Raw genomic sequence first — 23,584 nt, 5'->3', positions numbered from 1 at the left:
CATACACTGAAAGCAAAGCATATAAAAAATGCACTTGTTAATTATATAATAAGGAATTTACTGTGGGAGGAATTTGCATAGTCTACGCTTAATACATTAGACAGACAGATAATGTGCATAGATTTTTTAAAGAAACTTTATTAGGATGAAACTGATTGAAAAACATGGGGGAGGAAAGGTTCAAAGCATCTGATAAGTCCTTTTGATAAATGAAAAAAAAAACATTTATTGTTGTTGCTCCCTTTGGGTCTTTAAGTTTTATAATCCCGTGTAAGGCACGCTTATCCACACTTTTCCTCATAATCTGATATCTATGACCTGCTCCCCGGTCCTCACACACACACACACACACACACACACAAAATCACAATGAAAGGCCTTCACAATTGGTGTGAGCAGATCTCTTGCTGTGGCTGGGTTGATAGGATAGCATAGACCACCTTGTCACCAACTGCGAGGTCGATGGAATTAACCTCACAAGGCATCAACAAGCCAGTCTTCTTCCCATTATTGACGTCTGTATTTGGAAAGGCAGTACTTATTGAAAAAGGTAGAAGACTGAACATGAATATCGATTGTGGGGGAGAGTGGAACTGAGGATGCGTTAAAAAGCTTCCTGTGGAGAAGAGATTGGGCCAAATGTTTGTTCAACCGCTCTACGACAGTCCAAGCATCGCTGAGTAAAAATGCACTTTTGGATGCGGTCTCCTGGCTACAGGGACACTGATTTTTTTCTTTTTAGCTTGGATTGTTTTGCCTGTTTGATCTATTTTACTTGAAACTATATTATGTGCATTGATTTTGTACCATTTTTTTGGTTGTGACTGACAAGGAAAATGTCTTAAGACAAAATATACATTTGAGGTAACTAAGAGACTGAGATTGGTTTTTCGTATGATGTGTAGTTAAAGATGACCCTTTTTTATTTTTATTTTTTTTGTTTTACCAAGAAAAACTGAAACTGCATTATTAGATATATTAGATATTGCTGACGTAAATGAAAAAAAAAAAACCTAATTCCATTAATATTGATAATGGACTTTTCTGCATCAATTGGCTTTACATATATACACATAGGAATTATTGTCAGCAATTTTGAAAGAAATCCTTATTTATTGAGCTTAAATATGCATAATGCATAGTTTGCAACCTGTAAATGCAATATAATGAGTTTACTGAACCTGAAATCATATCACACCTACTAATTATTGCAAGCAAAATTAAATTGCTTGGTTTTCAGAATATATTAATGCATATTAATTAATTTGGTAGACAACTGCATGCTGTGGGAGGACTCTTGGCATCTAATAACGTGGTGCTAAATAATTAAACCAACCTCATATTTTGATGCCATTTATAATTTTTGCTCTCTTTATCTCTCTCGCGTGCGCGTTTCATTGGAAATACTTGATGAAATTTCAAATCAGTCTCTCATGCAATCACACACAAAACACTTACAAAAGTTTCAGGATAAAAAAAAGTTTAATTTCCTATTTGATTATAATGCTGCACTGAGACTCATAACAAATGAGTGTTAAATGCTGTTAATGTTAATTTGTTAAACCTCTCACATAATGATCCGAGAACTGCCGTTGTGAACGTATCTGCGAGCATAAAATGTTGGATTGTAATTGTAAATGTAATGATTCTATTTATATACAAAGATTATGAGCAGTACAAACGATTTTGCATGAAATAATCAGAGATTAAAAGGGGAGAAGAGCAGAAACTCACATGGAAACACACTTGAGATGCTCGAACCGAGGCCCTCCTTTACAACGGCCCTTTTTGCAGAAGGAAGTTAGCAGCTGTAAAATCTGATCTGAAGATTTTAATCATGTACACACAAGTCTGTCTGAATAATTAATTAATCCCACTCCATAACTCTGGGGGATTATTTTTAGGGACTGGCAACAAAAACAGCTGGCACAGACCCGCCTCCCTCTGTAGCTGAGCAGATTGTGTGCGATTTTTACTGTTTGTTACACTCCCCGTGCTCCTCTGTCACAGCCAGAACAACGTGAGAAGGAGTAACATGTCCAGGAGCTATTTAGATAAAACCTGTCAGAGCTTTTATTTTCACGAATCACACTGTGCGACTCAGTAAAGGATCATTTGTGGTAGTGTGATTGTTTACAGGGTTTTATAATGCACCGATGCTATCAATCCGCCAATGAAAACTGCGATGCATTGATTACAGATTTAACAATAAATTATAGGTAATTACTGCTAATGTATTTCACGCTCATCTCTTATTCAGTTCTTACCCAAAAGATAGTTCTTGGCCTAGTTTTGGTTTTAAATAATCTACCAAATTCAAATGCAGTGTGGGCATGTTCAGTGGTGCCCTTAATTACAGCACATGCTTTTAGCATATTTAAAAAAAAATAAATATGATACTTTAAAATTGCAATTTAAAGGAACACTTTAAATTCCTTTAATGCTTTAAATACTTTACTAAAAATTGGTGTAAATTTATTTACTCACCCTCAGGCCACATCCAAGCTGTAGAGTACTCTTGCTAGTGGAAAAAAATCTGAATTAGAAGAGAAATATGCACTGATCAAGCATAATTTACAAGTGGTCCAAAAGAATGCTAAACAAATTTGATTTTGATGCCAAGGGACAACAGTGAATGAACATTTTCACTCGAGGCAGCATTGGTATTGATTATGGATTCAAATTTTTGCTGAAAGCGATGGTTTAAACTTAAAACACTAACACCAACACATTTCTTTTTTTTCTTTCCTCACAAGAAAAAATGTAATCTGAATTCTGCCCATATAGTCGGTTTGATATAGCAGGAGCCTAAACTCAAACTACCTGCCATTACATAAGGACTAAAATTAAAAATTTGAATTTTTCCAATCGTTACGGGCAATATATAGAGTGGCTGTAACTGTGTGTGACTGCTGCCAGTTTAATCACAACTGTGAATCACAAGTCCAATGTTAACAGACGTATTTATAGTGGAAATGATCTAGTTTTGTTGTTGAGATGCGTGTGACTTACAGCATAGATGCTGTTATTATATGTGCATGTATGTAAAAAAAAAAATAAAGGCATATAATATTACTCCAATTACTCCAACATTTGAGAGAAAATGTTTCTTTCAAAGTAGGTTGAAGCAGAATAGAAGAGCTCAAAGATAGCAACATGTAGACATAAACACCTGCTCAGGCGGAGGAGTGTGAGAGTTCAACACAACACCTGCTCTGTTGAAACATGAATCATCAGATAGCAGTGTGGAAAGCTTGAGATGCAAAGACTCATCTTTCTTGATAGGGTTTATCATCACACTACATACAGATAATACATATATAAACATATATGGCCTCTACATCGATCCTATTCTACCTGTCGTAGGTTAAATAGGTTCACAAGGATGCTGGAGCCCAAAGGTATGGAAACGTCCTGGTTGTACAGTACAGGCTCCCAGATACAAAAGGTAAATATTTGGATACACTACTGAAATATTAAAGCATAGCACCTTAATACAGTATTCAGAAGTGATGTAAAAAGCAAGAGTGCATGTGGACATGTTTGTTTTCCTGTTTTCAGTAACTTTATATTGGTAATCCTTGGCAGCACAGGAGCTAATCCTTTCCTGCAATCTCATCCAATCTGGTGAACTCAGCCAGCTTTATCTTCCCTTCTTATTGTAATGATAATAATAACCAGCCACTGTCCTTTCATCTTTCTCTCCATTACTATTGTATCCTCTGCCTTTTGCAGGATCAGAAAAGCAGATGGCCTTTTGGCTTTGCTTAATGTAATCCCACAGAAAATTCATTTTAAATACGAGCTCAAAATCTTTAAGTAGGTTGTCTTAGGTCCAGTACCACATGTCTTCAATAAAACCTTGGTTTTTCGTCTGCTCCATTTACTGATAGATATTGCAATGTCAAAATGCTGGATAAACCTCTACAGTATAATATTTGGAGTTGCTTATCTGGTGCAGAATCCAGTGGAAGTATACTGTACTTTTTTGTAGTTTCTTTAGTAAGTTTTTTTTCTTGGGAAATTGGAAGTTAATTAAAAATGAACAAAATAAAAAAGTACTCATCTAATTAGAATATACATAAACCGTTCATTGCGCGTTTGAATAAGATGCGTTTTGCAACAGATGGTGTAGTAATGACGTTCACCAGCAGGTGCTAACTAAACCATTCAGCCAGCCAAATCTTGACCTCTTGAAACAGATCGTTTTATACTAAATACCCCTCCAAAAAATGGCCTGAAGATGCAATTAGGCCTATTTATTTATTCCCCCATTAATCGTTTGTTTTAAGGAAGCTTAACTTGTTTTCATCTTAAAACCCACAAAGTATTTGCTTTGTGTGAGCATGAATTAATACATTAGATTTGGCTCAGTGATTATTTTTAAGCTTCATGCTTATTCCACTGCTAATTGACTTGTCTTTTTTTCATGCTCTGGGAATGATTTCTCTTTGGAGCTTTCCAAAACCACTTCCGTCTAGGTTGTAATGTCACACATCAAATTCCTCGGCACATTAAGCCCTTTTTTTTCTCCGTTAAGGAGACAAACTCTGTTATCGGTTATATCGAGGGTTTTTTTTTTTATTGCATAAATGTATGAAAGATCTTTGCATTTGCATTCATGTATCCTCTGCTTATCTTCACCCATACTTTCCCCTATAAGCGAGCCTTCTTTGCTGGTGAAAAGGTCAGGCCTCAGCTAGGCGATGACCCGCAAGAAGAGCTTTCATTAGAAATCAATTGCTGGGACCTTTTCGTGAGGAGCAGTTTAGCTCACGAAACTCATAAAATGCTCAGAGAGAGAGAGGGAGAGAGAGAGAGAGAGAGAAAGCTAGCCTCAGGGTATCTCAAACACAAAGCTCAAATATGCGCAAATATGTGTTTAATCTGTTCATCCCACTACTTCTGAAGTGCTAAAACGCACCCACACGTACACAGTCATCGTACACTCATACTGTAATTCTCTTCAAGCTCTAGGTGGCTTTTTTGGATTTTGTGCCACATTCAGGGGTGTATTTAACACCCTGTGGAGCGAGTTACAGTTTTTATGTATGTGGATGGGCAAAAAAAGATTACCAGAGAAAATAATGGCAGCGTTTTAACCACACTCAACAGGATTCCATGCATTTCTTTGTCATGTGTTTATATGACTCGTCTGACACTGAGTCAGAAGCCTCTGCACTGTATTTAAAATGTTATAAAAATGTTTCAAATTTGAAATGGGAAATTGCCAGTGGAAAAAAAAAAAAAAAGGAAGTGGAAGATTTACATTTCCTAAACAGTGCTGTCAGAATTATTCTGTGTGTTTCTTGAAGAGAAGAGGATCATTCGTTCCAGCAGCTTTACTAAATGGCCTATTTGATGGGCTATAGGGCATTTGATAGGTTGCCTGTTTTTTTTTATTATTATACATATATTCAACAAACACACAGAGACTAAGAAAGTAAAGCCTGCATAAGATTACATGTTTTTAAATGTATAATAATGGAAATTATATTCTATTACTACTACTGTTGCTGCTACTACTACTACTAATGTTAATAGAAAACTAATAGTAGTAAACTAAGAATAAATAATAGAAATTAACAATGTAAAGATTATGATAGTATGTTAATTTGCTATAATGTATTATAAAAAGGAAGAGGGTACAGTATATCATTATACTTTATTTAAATAATTTATAAATTATTCATATATTTATAATTAAATGTACCATTTATATAATAATGTGAAACACATACACTAATACACAAAATAACACACAATAATAATAGTAATATTATCAATAATAATAATAATAAATGATCTGTTTATTGTCATATAATCACATGTTCCTGTTTTCACAGTTATGTTCAGGTTATCTTATTAACAGGTAATTTTCTAGAATAAAAAGGGGACAAAAATGAACAGGAAAATTATAAAGACTGTGTATGTTTATAAATTTGATTTCTCATTACCATTACAAATCCTCAGCTAGATGTAAGTATCCAGATTTGAAAATGCTTGTACAAAGTCCGGGTCAAAAGTGCATTCGAGTATGAACTTACGCACACCGACTCTCTATTTCTCGTAAATGAAAGCAGTTTGCTCATTAACTACTGAACACAAACATCTTCAGTCGCCCCTTTGTTATTGTTCCCCACCATGCCATACTGCAATTACTGCAGGCAGTTTGTGATATTACAGCCCTGATTATAACTGCTATTCCACTTGTGCAAGAGCCTCTCGTCATAATGGAGCGTCCAGCAAAACAGCTCAGCCAATTAGGTTTCATTTAGTCCCTTATTGCAAATGTCACATCAAGAGCGATTGACCCCGGGTCTGCACCCCCCTCCACTCTGCCTCATACAAAACTAGTCTTGGCACAGCCTAATACTTCTGATGCTCATACGGATACCGGCCGTGTATTCCCGCAACAGTTTCCAAGGGCAACTAGGCCAGTGCTGCCTGTCTGATCTGGTTAATGTGGCTGTAATCAAATGAGGGAAATGGCTCTTATGCAGGTCAATTATGTATCTGCCGCCCTGCTGAGGAGACGTGGCCTGAGTGGTAACAGGGGCTCCGAGGGGCCAACAGGGACGCCGTCCTCCCACTCGTTCTCTCTTCCTGCTGTGCATCAATATTCAGGCCGGGCAGGAGCAACGACAGGACAGAATGTAGTTGGCTGTCATTCAGTGCTGCTCCCTCTCCTGGATTTCTTTTAATTATCATCTTCCTGCTACTCAGACTTTAATAAACACCCATGATGATTCTTTCTGTTTATATATATATATATATATATATATATATATATATATATATATATATATAGAAGCCCAGCATATGGATTGCCCACATTATAGGTATATAATTACATACTGTTTATTAGGGGTATTATGATGAGGATATAATTAATAATAATATCAACATTGATATTGATATTAATATTGGTATTGATATTGATAATAATAATAATCATCATCATGATCTTGTAAATATAATTATCAGTTATGGGTAAAATAACATATGATATATGATATTATGATAAATCTTATTTTTGCTATTACTACTGTTATTACTACTGTAATATTAATTATACATATATTTAATAATGCATTTTACTATACTATCATAACACATGTTCTTTTTAAATCTATTAGAAAAATTATAATAGACATGCTTGATGATGACGATATTATTAGTATTACATTTCATATTTTATTTAGTGTATTGTTATAAGAGTTTTCGATATTTAAGAATATTACTGTAATAATGATTAAATAAATAATACTGGAATTCCGGGAGAATATTAAGGTAACAGGATGCTATATTATGGATGTGATGATGGCAGATTGTTGTATTATTAATGTTTAATAATTGTTGTTGTATTATTAATGTTATTTAATACATTATTATGAAAACCAAGGTGATAATGAAAATTTATTTTAATGTTAATTAATAAAATTAACATTATCATAATAATAATAGAGATGAGGTATGTGCAAATAAATAAATAAATAAATAAATAAATAAATAAATAAAGAAAGAAAGAAAGAAAGAAAGAAAGAAAGAAAGAAAGAAAGAAAGAAAGAAAGAAAAAAGAAAGAAAGAGAGAAAGAAGAGCAATTTTACATTTTGCAGGTGTCACCAGAAACCATGTTCACTACCACACCACAGGTATATATTGCAGAGAGTTTTGTAGGCTTGTTTAAACAAGATGCAAGATGTTTATTTATGTGAAGAGGTGCAAATTAAATGAAGTTTTCATTTTTGAGAATGTTTAAGATGCTATCTTTTCCTTAATTGACATCAGTGAATCACAGCCGCTGAACGCCGCAATGAATTTAATCACACAAACCTTTAAGTCAATTACCGTCATGTCATTTCCGAATACACAAGAAGTCAATTAGCAAATGATGGTGTTTAACAACAGTTACTGTTGTGTGAACACATTTTAAAGCATGCCTGTTAAAAAGAGCCCCATGACACCTTTCACTACAAAAGCTGGAGCTGTTTTTGCAAACATTTTATGTCAATCCGCTGATATTCTCCACTCTTTCTTCTTGTTCTCATTGCATAAGTCCCACTGTGATACCTGCTGCTACTAGTACACTGGGGCATCGGCTAATGATGCCGAAAGCTGACAGAAGTCTGGATATCGTCTGATCTGGATAAGGATTTGGAAATGAAGCGTGTTTTGGCAGATGAGGGTTTTTTTTTTTTTTTGTGATGTAGCCAGGGGGCAAGACGTCTTCCACTTGGCTATAAAGTGCTTTGGGAGAACAGAAAGCCCCCACATGAAAACAAATTAGTGTCACCTTCATCCTCCTGACCTGTCGTTCCAAATAGACCAACACATTTTTAGTCAGCTGAGAAGATTTGCCTGTGCTTCATGCGGCGCTCCCAACTGGCTTCTCTCACAATCATTACACAGTTAGCGATTTCCAGGCACACATGTAGGCATGCGCAGCGAGGATGTCGGAACCCTGGGGAAAGCTTTTAGGACTAATGTGACAGCGTTGCTCTGATGTCCTACAGGTAAAGTGACATTCATCATCCTGCCTTGAGACTGGGTGACCCCAAAGAGCTCGCTTTGGAAAAAGATTGAGCTTCTGTTTTTCATGGGAGATCATTTCATAGCCCTCAGCCCTCCGGCTCCAGGGACAGTATTAGAAGTGTGTCTGGAGGAGTCACTCTATATGTTGGTATAAGAGCAGAGGGTCAGGAAAAAGGAAGAATCTGTTAGGACAGGAAGCGCCAACAGTTATGAATCGATCCGTTTGGCCTCGGATGGCGAGACATGTTCGGTCAGCAGGAGCACTATCATTCATCCATAAGGCCCCTTATGGAGCGTCAGTGGCATTTGTGGCCTCACAAAACAAAACACAACATTTCATCGTACATATTATATATGGTGTGTACATATACAGAGGGAATAAATTGAATTCTAGGAAGTTTCTATCAAATTCTATCAAATTTCTGACATTGACCATGTAAGTGAAGATTTTTCAATCTCAAAAGAAAATCTGGTAACGTTTTATTTTACAATTATAGCTATTCGTTGCTTATTAGCACCCATATTACTAGAATGTTAACCATTTATTAGTGCCAATTAAGCACATATTAAGGCCTTATTCTACATGACCTTATTATGCATCCCTAATCCTACCCAATACCTTAACTTAACAACAACCTTACTAAATATTAATAAGAGTCAATGTAATCATTTATTGAGGGAAAAGTTGTACTTAATAGTTTATGTCACGTCTCTGGACTTTGTTTTTGTTTTGGTGTCGTGCCACGTGCTCTGTGTGCCCTGCCTTTAGTTCGTGTTAATTGTCTATCGTCTTCAGCTGTGTCGTGTTAATTTAGTTAATTACCCTGTGTACTTAAGTCCTGTGTTTTCAGTTCCGTTTGTCCGATCTCGTCCGTATATGCGTGTGATTTTGTTCCATCTAGCTGCCTGCCCGCCTGCCCGCCTGTATGTATATCGTTTATTTCATCCCTGAAGTGGATTAAAATAGTTTATTTTCATTTATACGCGTTGTTTGCTCTCCTGCCTATCACACCCGTGACAGTTTACAAGTACCCTATTCAAAAGTGTTACTGAAATTTCTATTATCTATCTATCTATCTATCTATCTATCTATCTATCTATCTATCTATCTATGAATCACAAAGAGTAGAAAGATTTGCTATAAATTTTAACAATGAAAAACTCTGTATGAGTCATTCAATCATTCACTCAACCATTTCCTTTGAAACAAATTAGTTCATTCTTACATTAAAAAAACCCTACTGCGTGTTGTTCAGTGAAGCACAACGATTATGTGGCTAAAAATAAAAAAAATAGCAAAAAAAAGCAATCTCATTGTATTGTACTTAGTTACATGTAGGCATGTAACTTTTCAATTCTTCTGCTGATATCAATTGTAATAATTAATTTGTCATAATATTATTTGCAATAATGCTAAATGCATTTATTTTGTAAACAACAATTTTTTTGTAGCATAACTGAACCTGGCATTTTCATTGTTGTGTGAGGACTTGTGCTCTGGCTAATGCAATGAGAGGGGTTGGAGAAAATATTATTTGGCTTTGTTTTGTGGGTCAAAATCCGACATGAATAGAAATTAGGTTAATGTGCTCAGGCAGTAAACATGTCTTCACATCATCTTGCATCATGCCTACTAATGCGGATCACAGCTAGACATGTATTTGTCTTTGAAGAGTTTTTGCTCAGCTGGTTCAAGTGTTTCATCATTTTCATTCTGCCGCCTCTGGCTCGGACGAGGCACTTTTGATTCTCGAAGGGAAGTCTAAAAGAAGCACCAAACAACAATTCCGTTCTGCAATGGATCATTTACGAATGCAAATTTAATAGCGAGTCACGGCTTTTAGCATAATGCCATTCGACTTCCATCAGGCTGATCCACGTAGATACAGTATACCAGCTTGTCATTAAATGCGATCGCTCCCAGTGCGCTATTTCATCTGCATGTAAACAATATAATGATATCAGACAGCTATGACCATATTCGATTGCAAATGAATGCCGATTTCATAGCCAGACAGATCGCGGGCCACAAGCTAACAAGATTTTATTGTTTAATTACGGCTTGATTGACACGTAATCAGCCGTTACGCAGAAATTTCTCCATAAAACCATTTGCTCGGAGTTTTCAAACAATGCAGAGCAGAAGATTTGGAAATATTACCTGAGCCATTGTTAAGCCCCCCTCTCGTTACTCAGCTTTCATTAGCATAGCTACACTGCGCCATGCTACGTGCTAAATGGGAGATTAGGGAGGCTGCTGAAGGGGATATAAGGGAACAGAACTGTAATGAGTGTTAACCATGTAGGCTGCCGGGTCTTATTGAATAAATAAATAAGAAGATTAGGGACTGCTTAAATATCTTTGTGCACCTGTGTGCCGTACTGCCTGAGCACCTCATAAAGCAACAGCCCTGCTAATAAATGAGCAGCTCTTATACAGGTAATGTTTCTTCTTTCACCTCATTCGCATTTAAATATTCCCTTTATTCCAGCTCATATTCGCAAATGGCTCTCTAATGTCTTTCTTGGCAAATTTAGCAGTTTTACCAAGTCACAAAATGTTCTTGTGGTCAGAACAATTACATTTGCCCATATGCAACCAGCCCTTATTGTTAAACTAATGGCACCATTTGCTCTCATACAGTAAGTGTAATGGTTTATGTCGATGCAGAGGCCGCAGGTTTTTTTTATTAGGTTAATGCTACAACAATGCTTGCACAGTCAGGATAATTGCGCATTCAAGAAACCGAACCCTTGACCTTTGCTTTGCCTATGTACTAGTGCCATGCTTTAACATCTGTGCTACAGAAATGCCTCTTACTGTAATTATGAGTTGTCTGTATAGATTGCGTAATTGCTGTTAAGTAATGTTTATTTAAAATTTGAATAAAATTGCAAAATTACAACATAAAAGCATGCTTAGCCTTTTTAAATGCTCTAAACCATGGAATTTAGTTTCTGCCCCAGAATAAAAAATGTGTACAAAATTTTAAAAAATAACATTTGTTATTGTGACATTTTAACTCACCCCTTCCTTGCAATTCTGTGAGATATTGCAAGATAGAAAAAATTCTGAACTGCGAGATGTAAGATAAGATTATTTTCTTAAAACTCTTGAAAGTCTTAAAACTTTTTTTTCTCCAAACTCTAAACTGACATCATGTCTACAGCCATAGAATAAAAACTAAATAAATTGTTGATTGTGGTCTTGAAGTTTTTACTTTATTTTTTAATTGTGAGATTTAAAATAAGTCGTAAATGCTTATTTATTTACTTTTAATTCTGTGCTGCAGTCGGCTTCCTCAGACATGTTGTTAAAATAATGTAGTACTAACATGTAGTAACAACAACAGAGCATTGTATTGTAGCAAATAAATAAATAAATCAATAAATAATAAAATTGTGCCATTTATTAATAAGTGTCCTCCAGTCCCCCACAATCTCAAAATGGTCTGTAGTAATAAACAGGCATGTTGATGTTAATTAAAAGTTGACTAGTAATTTTTCTTTTCACTCTCTTAGATTGCATCAGTGATAAATATCTGCCAATTATAATTCCAGTACCTCAGTTCACTTTTTGAACAAGACTTAATGAAAGTTTGGATTTGGCCTTCGGTTGTGGGACCGAGTCCAAACACCCAGTAAAGTATTATACAGTCACCCAACTGATTGTATTAAAATGCAATAAACAGCACTCAGAAATGAAGTTGAAATAAATATTGATTATAGCAAAAGAGTTTTGCCATCTGCGTTAATTGTCTCAGGAGCATAAAGCACACCGGAGCGCCAAATTATCTATGAAAGCCTTTGACTATGCCACGCTATCCTGAACTTTTAAAAAGGCATAGTATATTCCCTCATTACCATGAAAATTCATTAGCCTTTTTCGAAGTATTTCATTTTTGATTTCAGGCATACTGGGTTAGTTTGAAAAGTTTCTCTGAAAATCTTGTCAAGTATCAAAAAGGCGTCTGTGTGAGTATTACGTGTCAGTATTGTCCTTACATGGGTGTGATCTGATAGTCTGCTTTCGGCTGGTGAGTAGAGTGTACCGTGGGAGCGTTTTTCCCCTCTCATTGCCTCCTGCTGTGAGGATTGTGTGTTTGACTAGAGAATCCCGGCATTTCTCTCTCCTGAGCTTACACGAGCTGCTCCGCTCCATTCAAAGCCCATTTTCTGCATTCATTTCATGGTCGTGCTCCTGTCAAAGCTTGGATTTCAAGGATGAATCCATTCAGTTCTACCCAGGTTTACCGAGCTTAGAGAAATTTCTACATGCTATGACTTGCCCATGAATGTTTGCCTGCATATGCATGTGTGTCCTGGAAATATGCAGGATTTATTAAGCGGATGTTATTTTACAGATGCTAGGGCTTTCAGTGCATCGCTATTCATCTGCGCTGTAACCTTAATGGCATATGTCTTATAAGTCTAGAACGTTAGGAAAAAAGCGTGCTTAATAGCATTGTACTTCTGAAAATATATCTTCTTTTGAGAATCCGAGGCCTCAACCCAGACAGAGACACGCGGTCACGACCAAGGGTCAATTTACTCTTTGTTTATACGTCTGATCCTACTTGCTGTTTTGAACTGTATTTTTTAAATTATGTATGTTGTATAGTAATGAATAGTGAAGCAAAGCATCTATTTTCCCAAAGGGGAAAAATAAAAAGAGAAAAATGGTAATATGAAATGTTTGGTTTTGCGTATTGTGAGGTCAGGATGAGGTGTCATCTATTATCCTCTTTCACTTGTTCTCATCCTCTGTCTTATTCTATCATGCATTTGATTAAGACAGAGCTCTTGCTGGAAGCTTACGGTAGGATTAGGCTGTTAAAATGTTACTCTATTCTGTAAAGTTATGTTATGATATCATAAATGTGATATCGCTTCAGAAAATGATATATACATACACACACACACACATATATATATATATATATATATATATATATATATATATATATATATATATATATTTCTGATGAAAATATATAGTTTTCTCCACCGAACCTAACAACACACATAAACATAAAATGCTTGCATACTGTCTGTGCACTGTAATATGCGGTTACTGTATGTCATTTTCTACAGGTAAAGACCCGTGTGTCAAGCTTAAAAGCTATTTGCGTTTCTAGAGCAGCATTTTTCCACCTTAGAAACACCGTTAAGTTATAAAACATGCTCCCTGTTCCTGATGCAGAAAAGCTAGTTCATGCATTTGTGACCTCAAGACAGGATTATTGTAACACATTACCGACTGGATGGCCTGCAGTCTCCATCAACAAGCTTCAGTTGATTTAAAATGCATCAGTGACAGTTCTTAGCAGGTCCAGAAATCCGATCGTATCAGCTACATACACACGGTACTTTCTTATAAATCTCTAAATCGCATAGGTCCTCGGTAATAAGGTAATGTTCTTTCACATTATAATCCTCAGTCTCATTAAGATCACAAATTTCCAATCAGTTAGACGGAAAAAAAAAAAAAAGATCTAATAGAGTTTAAATCTTTTCCTGTACCCCGTTCTGTTAAGAACTTTAGTTTTGGCCATACACCCAGTTTAATATTATTGACTGATTGATTGATTGATTATCTTTTTATTATATATTAAAATATACACATTTGCTTCATTATATGCAAAAATAACACAATTTGTGCATATTTTAGTATTTTAAACAAACAATTTTGCCAAAGCCCTGTAGAACAATGAGGGTTTGTATATATAATAATAATAATAATAATAATAATAATAATAATAAAACATTTTTCTCAATTGCTTTCAAAATATGCTACTACATATGACTTTATGTTGCCACAAATGCACAAAAATAGGTCATTTGCCACTTCAGCAGACATTACAAACAATGTCAATGTCAAACATTTATAGATTATACGTTTGCGTATGCCAGTTTTTCATAATTGAGTAGATTGTTTTGAATGCGATGGCTTACACAATGAAAAATGATTGAGAAGTTCTGAGGAGTTTGACAGTTTAAGTGAGAATCAACAAGCTATATGCAAATGATTTTTTGCGCAAACTGCAGACAATTGCACTTTCTATTTATACACATGTGCCAGAGCATTTGCCATTTGTTCAAATCAATAAAAAATTCCAATCCGATGTGAATAAGAAGCTAATTGCTCAGAGAGCTGAACTTATTGCGTCAAAAAAATTATAATTTGAAAATTGAGCCAAAGAAATTCAGAAAAACTGTAATCAATATCCCACATACAGTAATGTGTAAATGTGTTCTTTTGAAATGAATATATGACATACATAGGAAGCGTGGTGTTCTCTATTTCAGTACAGTAACTGTCCTTCAAACTGTTGCCATAGTTTTTATCAGGTGACACTAAGAGAGTGCAGTGTGACTAATCATCTTGTTTGTGAACAATGTAACAAGGACATTTCATTCTGATGGCGATGATATGCTCATTGACATAATACTTGTTTTTGAAACCATGAACTAAAGATTTTTAGTAAGTCACAGGCTTTTGCAAGAAATCCACTGTGTTGTGCTGTTTGTACTTTTTGAGAAATGCTTTTGAGAAATGCTTTTTTTAAATATAATTTTTTTAAATATTCACCAAAGCAACTGCGAAAAACTACAAAACTTAAAGGTGATCGAGACTAAAAGCACTGGGCTGATTTATAATTTAAAACAAATGCTCTCAAGTTCAAACAAAAGCAGTAAATAGATTTTAAACTAAATCAAATAAGCTATGCTCTAGTAAATGCTGATTAAAGTTCAGTTTTGCCACAGTATCGACAATGATTTAATGAACAGGAGTACAGCAGATGTTAAAGGTTGACTTTTGTTCGTTAAATTAAATTGTGCAACCATTTCACTGGTGACATTTAGGGGAACGGAAACAAAGTGGCTTGGCGGATTACAACTAATATCCGTTTGCATTTAAAATATGTATGTATAAATAATTTTTTGAAAAAGCTGGCGATATTACTCCATTTACAAATCTCTTTTGCCCTGACTAATGATTTGGCCTCATTATTTTGAAACAGCAGACCATACGATTGTCTTAAAAGATGGCTCACTGAAGTGTGTTTTAAGCCAAACTTACAGAGTGCACTGATGTGCAACTGTACTTTTTCTCATAATAAAGCGTCTTGTCTAAGCATTTGCCCTTACTTTGCCGCTAATATGAAAGCAAACGCTCGCAGGGACAGATTGTTCCAGCACTGTGCATTTGATCATCTTTTCCGCGGAAATTAACCACGGCCTGTGCACCTCCTTACTGATGTTCTCCATTTCATAAATGGTTGAACTTTTCAGTGAAACCCTAGCGGTCATGACTGATGCGGTGCTGTTTTCATTTTTGCATTTTCATTGCTTCGCTCTGTAACATACTTCACTGCTGTTTACTTTGTGAGAGACTTTCTCCAAAAGAAAAGTGCTAACCAGAATATCAAATCAAGGCACATGTGAATGAGACTGTCTGTCGCTTATGATCTTCCATCTAGTTTGTCATTTTCCTCATTCCCCCCTCTCTCTTTCTATGTCTCTTTCTCTCTGCTTTTTCTCTCCAGACTGCTCAGTTACTGTCTGAGCTCTAAACATAGCTGATTGATCTGGCCCTGGGGGCCCGGGCTCCCAGCCTCCCTACGTGTGTCTCCATCTCTCACTCAACTTAAGCCTGCTGGTAGCTCAGCACTGGGAGTCATTGCTTATGAATCTCCAGCTCTACCAAAAGATCGGCTTTCACTCTCCATACCTGCCTCCCTGCCCACAAAAAGGGAGAAGGAGGTAGAATAAATCAAAGCCTGCTAAGTCAGTGACACACACCATCCCGGCAACCATTCTCGTCCTGCTTGATTTTATTAGCTCTTTCTATGAGGAGACCAGTATGAGAAATTAACAGCGGCGAATGAGTAAGTATGGAAAACAGTGGCTGTGGGTTGAAAGGAGTGAAATATGAGAAGAGTGCAAAATAACCTTTAGGTTATGGATGATGGGAGTGCGGTTTTAGATGTTTTAAATGTTTCACAGCTCACTAATGGGAGGCCGGTAAGCAGCGTTATATATTGCATGTTTTATCACGAAAAGCGCATATCGCAAAAGCCATATAAGCCAATCAGTTTTGCTCAGTATGTTTGTGGTGTATTATTTTTTTTTCCCCGTCTACAAAAGCCATTCATCTGCTTATTCAAATTAAACCCTTCTAATATCCAGACGAGGCACAAAAATGCACAGGTATCGATTTCCCGGGAAAGTTGACAAATGGAAGCTGTGGTGCGTGGTATCGCTTTTACTCACTGAAGGAGCGAGAGGACATTTGTCAAGCTCTGGTGAGGCTGCAAAACTGTGATAGTATGGAAGGGAACATAACCATGGGGACAGTTCCTCTGGCTAATTAACACACACACACACACCCCACACACACACCTTCACTGACATGTTGTTATCGTACGCCATTTCTAATCTGGACGGAAAAGAAGTTATCTCTGAAATTAATTACACCAATAACAGGAGCAGCCTGCAGGACCAATAAACAGGATAATTAGGAAAAGCAATCAAGCTCTTATTAGATTCCCAAGGAAAAGAAGACAAGACCGCTTGAGAGTTTGAAAGCTGTAAAGAAGAAAGAAACAAAAAAAGGAAACAGAAGAGAAAAACAGAGAAATTCAATAAAAATTGCAGGGAACATACAAGACAATTTGTGTCTTCTTTTTTTTTTTTTAATTTCCTTTTCAGTCAGATTTGAGATAGCACTAAACCTAGGCAATAAAATAGGAACTTTAATAAACTAAATTGCTGCAATTGGCACAAAATGACACGATAATTCAAAGTATCTACCATTTTGAATAATTACGAAATAATAATCTTTTCAAGAATGTTGCTTAATAAGAGAAAGCAAACCATGTGCAGGTTTCTTATTCAGGACCATGGGAAGTGAAGGTGAAAGGACTGATTCAGCACCACGGACAGACACACGTTGGCGATCTGGCTTCAGTACTGTGGACAGGGAAACACAGGGTGCGTGAAAAAATTCAGAACCATGGATAGAGACATCAGAATAATTTCAGCTAATGCTAACCTGAAGGGGTTCACAGGAGTTTTCTGTAGTGCAAAACTTTTTACACTTTTATTTAATTATGTATTTACAGAATCTGACCGATGTTTATTCCAGAAAATGATGGATTTATTTATTTTTTGGAAGAACAATATGAATTATAAATTCTGAATTTTGGCCAGAATTTTTGCTGTTGAATTTCACTTCAAAAAATGAACTTTGTAAGTGATGAACCTTTTGGATTACTTTCGGATTTATTGTGGTGGGTTTGTACAATGATGTCACAGTGATGTAATGCTAAATTTATTGAAATCTATTCTAATGAAGAAATAAAACAATTTACATCGTGAATGGCCTGGGATGGCCGCTTTTTTATTTTTGGGACACTTTTAGACACTTGGCCCACGTAGAAGTTTTCTGAAGACCCCTTGTAGGCCCTGGAACTCTGGTTGAAAGCCACCATCATAGGCTCATTCACACAACCACCTCTTATTCAGACGAAAAAAACAAAAGTGAAAATATTAATGTTGCTTATGAGGTAATTATAATATCGAGATGCTAATTCTGGGTAAATTTTTTCATTATATTACTTATTGTAAAGGGGAGGCTTCTTTCATAGACCCTAATAGAGTAATATAATATAATCTCCCCTTTCACTCCAGCAGTTCCTCAGTTATCTTGTATAAAACCTTTGAAACATTTGGACTAGATTTCACAGCCAGACTGCCCAGAGGGAGGAAATCATAACAAAGAAATACACCAATTTGAGTCAAACTGTTTTCAATTACACCCAGCACACTAGCATGCATAGATATAGCTTTATGTGCTCATTGCCAATTACCAATCCCTGCCATACTAGGATGCAGAGTGAATGGGAACAGCTGGTGGTGAGGAGGACAAAACACACGCACACACTTTTATACTGCAAATGGAGTCACATTTGTATGCAGAGTATATTGATATCAGCATGACGCTACGTGGTCTCACACCAGGCTAGTGCTGGTAATATCAAACCCATGGTGGTACATAATGAGGATTAATATTACACCATACTCGGAGAGAAAGAGATGGATTGATGGGAAGAGGGAAAGAGGAGGGAGGTGTAAGCGAGTTAATAGTTGTTGTTCAGTTGTTGCTGTTGGCTTTTCAGCTGTTGCTGAGGAGAGAAACCCACACGAGATAATTTGCAACAATGCTTGTTTTCTGTCTTTTCGTTCTCTTCTCTTCCTTTCTTTTTACTTTCTGGGCTTTCAAGTGCTTCTGCTGATATGATGCAAGTTATGCCAGTTAATGTGACAGTATTGCACTTAACTTTGAACAAACACGCATGAAAGAAAGTTTTACACTCAGTTTGGACTTCCCAAGCCCTTCTCTTCATCTCTCGAACAAAAGCACGCATGCAACGACGGTCTCATTGTGATGTGATCACAAACATATTCCCATGATTCTTTCTGTCACATAAATGAACATTTAAAGGGCTGGTGACAGGTAGGCAGCTTTCAGCTACAGAATCAAACTTTTCAGAGCCATCAGACGGACAAAAGAGTTCAGTAGCCATGGGGCCTTTTATGGATGCTTGTCTGCGGCGTGGGTTTCCTGTCTAGGCTTGTTTTTTTAATGAGAAAGAAAACATTTTGAGGATGATGGCTTTTTGAAAGGAAATGTAGGGAGAAAAGCATGTCGTTATTTGAATGAAAAGAGCTTCAAAGCAGTGAAAGCTTATCAAATACATCTTTGTGTTCTTTTTGTGCCTTTTTATCTCTCGGATTTCAATTTGTGATGAATTGTGACAGGTTGTGACAGATGTGCAAGGGACACATGCTCATTCTGACACACGCATACAATCACAGCAGACTAGTAAGGCATCTTCCGTTGCGCTCATTACTTTAATTTCCACTGCTTCTTTTGGAGTTTGAGAGATGTGGCTTGCTGGATGAGATGCAGTGTCTGTCATATGAGCCCATAAGCTTATATTACCATATAATCATCTAAACACATTTCAACTATTACCTCATGCTTTTATGGGTCTCACATAACAACTCCTGGCGCTGTGCTCTTGTAGCAATTTTCCACATCGTCCACCATCTCCAGCCTTTTTTACAGCTTCTATCTGTTTTTATCTCTTCCTCTCTCTGAAAAGTTGATTATGCTTTCAAGCAGCTCCCTGTTACAGAGGCTGCCTGCCGATGAACTCTCTGTTTCATACATGAGCATGCATTGATGAACCCAAGACTGGCCATATGTATGAGACCAACATTGCCAATATGGAAGCATTTACATGCACAAACACACATTCAGTTGGAGTAACAAGCCAAAAGCTTGTAAGGACAAGGATGGGATACTGTATCGATGGTGATGGCTGTCAATTTTCAAATTGAATAATGTTACACTCAATTTAAATTCTTTCTTATTTTCTTATTTCTCCTCGTTTATTATCGGTACACACCGTGCATTGTGTTGCAGAAATTTCCATAACAAGCCGTTTTCATTACAACCTAATAAACTAAATGAACTGTCTTGCAGAAGAAACGTGAAAGGTAGGACACACAAAACGACAATCCTACCGTTTACTCACACTTGTGCTGCTCCAGATCCGACTGTTTTTCCTCAGCAGGGATGAGAAGATGTTGACTGAAGCACAAAATCACCATAACAGTAGTCCATATGATTTCTGTGCTGTAATCCGAGTCCTCTGAAGGCATTGATTCCATCGCTGTGAGTGAAAAACAAATCTTTAAGAAAAACTCTGTTTACACAACTCCAACACCATATAAGGAGAAAAAGGCGGAGAACGAAAAAGTACATACAAACTTTATAGCGTTTGTGTCTGTCTTCAAGGTTTGAATGTGTGGCTTCGTTCCCCTCCGCTTTAGGACACGTACTCGAGAACGTCCATAAACATATAGCGTGTCACATAACCAAACTAAATGTATGCCTTTTATTTATTATTCTATCTCTGCCGTTGATAAACACTATATAATTTAAGTTGCTTTATTAAAATAAATATGTTGAATAAGACACTTAAAGTGCTTGCTATTAATTCCATGAGTGTGTTATGTGTGAATGTACAGTATGGTGAAGGACATCAAGTTCACTGTACCAACATGCATGCCTGGAGCGGTCCAATGGGGCATCTATCCATTTTTTAGCATCCATTTTTACTTTGATACAAAAATGTAGGCTTATTTTAGATGTTTATAGAAATTTCTCAACAATCACCTCGCTCTGAGGTCGCACTGTCATACTGTTTGGAAATATTTATGCATAATTTAAATACATAATCACATGACATCAGGTATTTACGAATGCCTTAGGAATTAATGGGAAATGCTGTATGCTACTTACCATCTGTGGCAAAAATAAAACAGAATTTTTTTCCCAGTGTAATTTCAATCCAAAAGTATTGTTTAATGTAAAACGAATAGATCGATCAAAAATACAAATTCCGTCATCATTTACTCACCCTTGAGTAGTTCCAAATCTCTATATTCTGCCGAACACAAAATAAGATATTTTGAAGAAAGTTTGAAACCAGGCTCACCGTTGACTTTCATATATTTTTTTTTTTTCTGCTATTGAACTGTATCTCTAGCCGTTGTGCTTATTTTGTTTAATAGTTACCGGCTTGGGAACTTTTCTAACTGTTATGCATCTAGCAGTGATCACCGGCGATCGGTTCTGCGCAGATTTTCCTCATCTCAAACAAGCCTATTTATTACAAAACATGATGCATGATGGGATACTCTAAGCCATGAATAGCGCTCTGGAGAGGTATTCTAGATAGTGTCGATTTAGTGGGCTTTAAGGGCCCTGCACCTTGGACCTAGGCCTGGTCTTGTAAACTTACTTTCTGTTGCACACACATGTTCTCAAGTGGCCAAGACCACAAGTGTCGTGGTCTTTGTTGTATACTTTTGTTGTTTAGGCCTTCTACGTCTTGAACGCATTGTAATAGGAGTGTGAACAGCTGGACAGGATATTTGATTTTTACTTAAGCAATAACTGAGATGACTACTTAAGCAACTAACTGAAGAATAACTTTAGGTAATATCTGTAAGAGCTTTTTTATATCTGCTTTTTTCTTACAGTGTGTTTATAACAGCTGAAATTAGAAAAAATTGAATGCCAAGTTGTTATTAGTGGTTAGCCTACCTTTGTTAGTTTTGTCGTAATGGCAACCTGTTTATTGCTTACATGCGTGTTTGCATTGAGGACATCTTGAAATTAATATACCATGATGTTATAAAATATGCCATTGTCTGTGGCGTGCATCTGTGTTTACTTTCATCCAGATCCATATGAATGGATCTAAACACCACTGATGCTCCTCCTGATATCGACACTTTCGTTCATTCATTCGTTCATTCATTCACTCACAGGCAGTTCTCTTTGTCCTTTACATATTTACCAAAGCCTCCATATCAGTCTTAATTTTCCATGTGGCAGTCAACCCCAGGGTTGATGAGGCTCTTTTTTAAAAGTGAGCATTTTCCATCTCTTAGTCAGGAGCTTAATTAACACGGTCTCCATGGGGAGCGTGTGTGTCGAGCAGATGGCACAGGCTAGCTTAGGCGAGATGAAAAATGCTAATTTGTCAAATGCAGCTAAAACAACCTGATTGGAGATCTCATTAGGAGGCGGTTTGAACTCCCATCTGAAGACACATCTTGCCGGAACACACACCTTCCTTCTCTCATCCGCCCTCTGCACTATTTTAATCCTACTTTACCTCAGTTCTTCCCACTCCGCTCTCTCTCTCAGAGCCCCCTGGGAGGAGGTGTCTGCTGTTTCCTTTGCTAAACACGTTGTATGATTATAATGGGATTATCCTATACAGCGCGCTTTGTGCCCTTATGCGACTTCTAAAGCAGGCTTTTCATTTTGCTCGATAATAGTTTTTAGTTATCTTTTTAATAATTGTATTGTAATTTGCATTATTTGTTTTAGTTTGCACAGCTTGAGTGCAGTCTATGAAAAAGGTCAGAAATAATAAATGGTAGGTATTCGTCACATTAAGTAAAGGAATACAATTCTTGTCTTTCCCAATGGCTTCTCAAACATCTCCCTCAACATGCATCATCATGTGCACAAATTTGTATCTCATACAAAACAATACTGAAACACTTTAACTTTAAAATTTCAATAGAGCAAGCAGAACAACCTTTGACATCTTTAGACCCTTTTAATGTAAGCTTGACAACTGGCAAGTAGTAGATATTATCAATATTAGTAGTAGGAGTAATAGTGTGTGACATGCTCCATTATTTTCAGGCATTTGTAGAAAAATGTCTGATTTTAGCCTTTTGTATTGAGACTTTGTTTTTTGTCTGGAATCACATGGAACACAAACTGGTCAGTTTTTGTTAAGTTTTTGTTAATAATAATGTTTTTCTACAAATTTCCTATTGCGGCTCAAAATAACAGTGTGTCATATTACTGGAGGAAAAAATTCAAAAGAAACAAAATCGCATAAAATCACGTAGAAACACATGACGCAGTTCTGAATCAGCGTCTCACATTGAAGACACAGGGGTCCTGCTATAATTACAGCAAAGTCACATTTAGCTCAACTATTTTTACCATGCGGTAGATTCAGTGGGTTCAGTTTGATCTCTCAGAGAATGTGTGACACACAGCTTGAGGCATTCATTTTAATAAATTCGTAGCAATGAACTAGACAGCTCAAAAAAAAAAAAAAAAAAAAAAAAGTCCTTACATGCCTTGCACACCTTGAAAACATGGAGCAAGGACTGTTTTCTTACAATCATAGTGTACTGGACAAAAAGGTGGGCGGAATGTGAGGAGGTCCGCTAGCACTCTCTCTCTCTCTGTCTCTCCGTCTTTCATCCTACTTCAAATAACAGTGCAGAAAACAACTTTTCACAGTTGACTGACAACAGGATCCCTTTATGTTACCTCGGTCTGTGGCATCTCTTTCGTACACAAACACTGTCACAACCAATCCCTTCTCTCTCATTTCTCCCCCCTATCAATTGTCATGGAAGTCAAAAATC

The sequence above is a fragment of the Puntigrus tetrazona genome, chromosome 14 (genome assembly GCF_018831695.1).
Source record: "Puntigrus tetrazona isolate hp1 chromosome 14, ASM1883169v1, whole genome shotgun sequence".
Taxonomy (NCBI): domain Eukaryota; kingdom Metazoa; phylum Chordata; class Actinopteri; order Cypriniformes; family Cyprinidae; genus Puntigrus; species Puntigrus tetrazona.
The sequence above is the reverse complement of the archived record's forward strand: the minus strand, read 5'-3'. Positions refer to the sequence as shown.